Here is a 5,938-nt window from a genome sequence, read left to right as displayed (position 1 = left end):
TACAAAGGAAATTCTAAAGTAGAACTTACCTCATGACAAGAAAAGGACATTCACAATTGGCACATCCTAAAAATAAATTCCATAATAGATGCATAATTGTGAAGAGCTTTTCCTTGTTCAATAAACTGATCAAAATGGACCTATAAATAGAAACAAACACCATAGATTTTTTAAGTCAAACCAAAATCACAACAAAAAAATGAATCAAAACTATTATGATATTTCCTTTCCATTGATCAGATAAGTGCTTTCTTTAGATATTCTATACAAAGTTGTATAAAATTCGTTCTCGACTTTAGTAAACTCACACTCAATCACTTGTACATCAGTAGGATGAAGAACAAGAATGGTTATAAATATTCATGAACAAATTTTAGAAATCACTCAAAGGGACTCGACATCAAAAGCCAAATGGAAGCCCCAGTTGAAATCACTCAAAGGGATTGGATATCAAATGATTGTCGTATATCACACCAATTTTTGATAAAGTATCAATTAGAACAAATTCCATGCAATCTTACTTGAATTAGAACATTGTTGTGTATCACCCCAGTTGTTATCATTGCAAGAATGGGTAGTTGTTGTGTATCCGCTTGTACATCAGTGGGAGGAAGAAAAAGAATGGGTCTAAATATTCATGAACAAATATTAGAAATCACTCAAAGGGGATGAACATCAAAAGCGAGATGAAAGTCCCATTGATATCACTCAAAGGGTATGGATATCAGACGAATTTTTTGTATCACCCCAGTCGTTGATAAAGTAGAAATTAGAACAAATTCCATGCCGTATTATTCGAATTAGAAAATTGTTGTGTATCACCCCAGTGTTTATAACTTAGAAATTAAAACAAATTCCAACATATAATTGTTCATAAGACAATTAAAAAAACTCTTGATCTTTGAGGCTCAACATAATGTTTTCAATAATTTTTTTTTCAAAGGACAATAAAATCATTATACAAAAGACATTGTAAAGTAGAACTTAATTCATGACAAGAAAAGGACGTTCACAATTGGCACAACCTCAAAAGAAATTCCATACTAGATGCATAACTGTGAAGAGGACTGGACATCAACCTCAAAAGAAATTCTAAATATTCATGAACAAATATTAGACATCAGTTAAAGGGATTGGACATCAAAATCCATATGAAATCCCAATTCTACATTCATACCTTCCCTCTTTGTAGTATTGTCTTTTTCCTTTGCAACGTCAAGGGCCTCAAGTTAGATTGAACTAATTTCAATCCTTGTTCATTAACTTCCTCAAACGGTTTTTGAATTAGTTTATACCACATCGACACCACAAGGTATAGTATTCAAATTACGACATCTTATTATAATATATAAAATTGAAGTTGTGAGATGAAATCCAAATTTTGCAACAGTAAAAGAAAATACATGTACATTTCAGTTTTTCTGAACAACGCAACTCATTAACGCATTTTATCGATGGTGCATTTGAATTCCTTAATATAGATTTGCAAAACCATGGCTATAGAAGTAACATACTAAACAAGATGGAGATAGTGAATTAACATTTTGTAGCAAGCTTTTGTAATAGTTCGGTTCTAGGTGGAAATATTTATTTTGATTGCGTATAAACAAAGCTTCAATAAATGTATGTATTTAAGCACATGGTATGACAAAACATGGTGATAAAGTATATCAAAAAGAAAAAATAATTGCAATGCCATTAGCAGCCTAAGTGTGTAGGAAGTCATTAATTTCCTATGAGATGACAATCAATATTTATTATAAGACAAAATTTCCATCCATTTGAAAATGTAGCCTTCCATATAACTCGGCATTTCCCAATTTTTTGTATGGAACAAAAATAGTTTGAAAAAACACCACTCTCACCAAGCCCATTTCCATTGTTTCAATTCATCATCTATGCATTGTTCATCACATTTAATAAATGCATTGATTATATTCCCCATGCATGTCAATAAAAACTATTGCATACTTATTGTTTCAAAAACTTTCTACTTGTTTTCTTCATGAATGTGCTTAAGGTAAAATGGCAATTGGCAACAACCTCACAAGTCACAATCATTTTATGACTTTTCTATCTTGTTCACTCCAGTCAAGCTAAGAGTTACAAATTCCTTGAATGAACCAAATATTGGGATCGTCAAATTGGAAACCTCTATAAACTAACAATTATTTACAGTGTTGAAAATTGATCACCATTCCACTCACAACCCATGAGAATGGAATATCTCTTGTAATATCTCATTAGCTATGTCAATTGGGTTGAAATTTTAGAAGTCAGATGAGTATACACCTAAACTGCCATTTGCAACAATAAGTGGCATCTCACAATGACTTCTCTTACAAGGACTCCATTTTATGAACTACAAAGTAAACATAAATTGACTTCTAATTGATGTTATTATGTACAAAACTAAGGCCATAAATTATAAATGTGTGAAGGCAACCTACCTTTTTAGTGCCTCCATTTCTTCTAAAAAGGGTTTTCTCGTCTTACATGGAAATCAAAGCCATTTAAATGGCATTTGAAATTTGGATGAACATTGTTGATTCCTCCATTAAGACCCAAAACATATTCTCTACCTACATTCACATAGGTCCAAAAATGCCAACCCCAAATATGGCAGCCTAAACTTTCACCTCAAACAGTAGACCATGGAGTTATTAGTTGTTTTCAATCTTGAAGAAAATTTAGCATTTTAGCTGAATATGTTCCCATGTGACACTATATCCTCCCTCCATTTCAATCTCACTTGCATTCATTTCCATGGCTTCAAGGAGTCTAAAACCTTGAACAATTCAAGTTATTTCTACTCTATTTCTACCATATATTGGATCATAAATGCAATCCAACATGTAGAATATGTCAACATTTTATGAGGCCCATAATGATATTGATGTCATCTAATCTTGAAATAGATATTCCAAAACCTCATTGCTCTAGAAACAAGCAAATGAATTCTTTAAGTCAACAACCTATGCAATTTGTAGTAAGGCAACTAGACACGAAGATTCACAAGTTTCCTTTTGAAAACCTGGTAACATTATATTTATTTTTTGCTCAATTCATAGGATGGGGACAAATAAAGTCTTTGAGATGTCACATATAAGAAAATAACACGAAGAAAATGCAGAGTTTCAATAAATGAAAAAAATAGACAAGTTTTTGCATCTCACGAATCCATAGGTGATATCCTTTCCCCAAAAAGAATATCAAATCTGACAATCACTCCATGACAAATATAAACCAGGTAGTAGGAATTGACTCCAGAGACAGATCCGACCCAAAAAGCCAAAAATAAATTTTGTGAGGACTGAAAATGGCACTAAAGACACCACAAAAGTTGTCCAAGCAAGTAAGAGTCATCTCTAGAATAGTTATTAACCTCTTTGAACCATTTAAAAGCATAATAATATTGATATACCTTATAATTAAAGTTGCCTCCAATAAGTAACCCAAGGCATAAATAGTCCACAAATATAGAAAGCCACCAAAGGATGGCCCTATTAAATCAACTAATGTAACACTGTCCACAAGGATAAGGCTTTGTGACAAAAACTGAGGCCAAGGCATTGGCGAAACGATCACTCATTATACCCACTATGAATGAGAACCTAAGCACATCAACCTATCTTAAAGATGAAATGAAAATCAACTCAATCATAGGATTTTTAGATTCGGCCTTCAACTTAAGGCATTATTGTCTGATCTCTCTGTCCTGTTATCACTCCAGGAAACTCTCCTAGGTTGCAGCTCGGAGATGCCTGGTAACATATAATCTTCAATATTGTCCTCTGAACTATTGGAATGGATGATGGTTTGGATCAAGCCAGATAACCATTTTAACTCTGTTTTTAGTCAAGACATGCATGAACACCCTCAGCTTTCAAGGATTTAGACCACTAATTCTCAATAGTTCGTAGATTCAATGAATAAATGGAGAATACTGACTATACCGGCAGATGCATATATAAACACATATGAATGGCTAGCTACAGGCAATAAATGAGAATATTGACTATACCGGTAGATACATATATAAATGCATATGAATGGCGAGCTACAAGCAGTAAAAGAAGCTTGCAAATCTAATTTATCAATGCAGAGATAAGATGACAATAGCATTAGACACAAGAAACATGAACAACCTATTGAAGTGCAAGCTTATAACAGAAGAGAAAATGGACATTGAACATATAACAACAAAAGAAGCTTATATTGCTAATGAATGAAGATGAGAAGCTTGAGTAGCAAATTCTCAATAGTCTCCAGAAGTTGAACCCTTGTTACATTTAACTTTCAGCCATTTATAGGCCTTTTACAATGATCCTGAGCTCTCAAAGGCTCAGAGTGTCTTAATCTATCCTCTCTGTCTCGTTAATTGTTTGATGCCCTGACTAGGCAAGCATGGCTCAGAGGTTCCTTCTTCTGATAGAAGAATAACCACATTATGGTATTTTGGCTATACTGGCAGGGAGCTCTCTCATGCCAGAGATGCCCCACAGTCATTTCTATTGTTTTTTGGCTGTGTTGCGTTGTGCTTTTTCCTCTTCCAACCTCTGTCTCCTGGCCACTGTCTCCCAGCCGAATCCCGCTTATGGCATGTAAACATTATTGCGCAACACCTCTAAGGATGGTTGGCCACCTGTACCTGCAATGGAGTGGCTATCAAGCCCATGAAATACATGCAATGACACCTTTCAAATGATAGCCATGAATGTTTTCAGTTTTACACAGAAAACACTACAAACTGTAAAATCCTACCCATCTCTGTTCTTTCAGACTTAAAAATTCCTTAAACATGGCTTATTCCTCTATTGGGTTCTCCCTTAGGGTTTCTTTCACAAGTCTTTAGTGGCTTGTTCCCTTGCTTCCCTTTGTATTTGGAAATATGTCGAAAACACTAAAATACATGAAAAATTAGCTTTAGCGGACCTGAAAAATTATATATTTTCATTCCCAAGCCCTTTCAAGTTCGGGTTTATCGCATTGGCGCTACCCAAGGCTCCCTTTGTATTTCATTAAATAACGAAATACACAGAAAATGCATTGAAAATGGCTTTCCCGTGGACCTGAAATCTTATGAAATATTAATTATAATATCATTGGGTCTAGTTCGTCAAGTCGCATGTATACCTATGCATAGGCCCCACCCCTTGGTTATCTCTGATTTCGATCCTCCAATGCAATTTGGGTTGTCGATCTGCGCACTTGATCAACGATCCATGTTGAATCGCCGATCACTATCGCAAGCTCCATACTATCTACGCCGATACTCGCTGGTTTCCCCTGCCGATTGTGACCCATCGATCCGATCATCAGAGATCGCTGATTGGGGGTGTCCTTCGCTGATCCTTAAGTCCTCTATGCTGGCCAATTGTGATTTTCCGCTTAGATCTGGGCTGTTGATCGGCCAGATCTAACAACTGTTGTGAATTGGACTGTTTAAGCCTACGATACATGGTTTTTCATGGGTTTTGAGTGTTTTAGCCTCTCGATAGTGCATTTTCGCCATGCTAAGGGTTCTTCGCATGTGATTGTTTTGATCTTTGGATGGCCCTTAGGCAACTCTTAAAGACTTCAGGAGTGTTTTTTATCCATTTTTGGGCCAAATACCAACAAGGTTAACATTGGCTCCTTCTGGGGATGAAATCCTCCCTGTGAGGTTTCAAGAACTACAGAACAATGCCTTTCCTATAAAAACAAAATCAAATCTTCCTCCTAGTGTTCCATTGGGCATGGAGCCTATTTTGCAATGAAAAAAAATATTTACAATACCAAGGCTTTAAAGCCTTAAATGAAATAAAGTTTCAAAAACTGCCCCTTGAATGGGCTACCAAAAACATCTCCTCCTTCCAGACTATGCATAATAAAGGTATTGTTCTGCTGAATTTGAGCAATGACAAATAGACCTGTCCATAAGAAATCAAACTTACCA

Source organism: Pinus tabuliformis, chromosome 2_1, assembly GCF_031772625.1.
Source record: "Pinus tabuliformis cultivar Carrire ecotype Pingquan chromosome 2_1, CPIR1, whole genome shotgun sequence".
NCBI lineage: Eukaryota > Viridiplantae > Streptophyta > Pinopsida > Pinales > Pinaceae > Pinus > Pinus tabuliformis.
Note: the sequence above shows the minus strand (reverse complement) of the source record.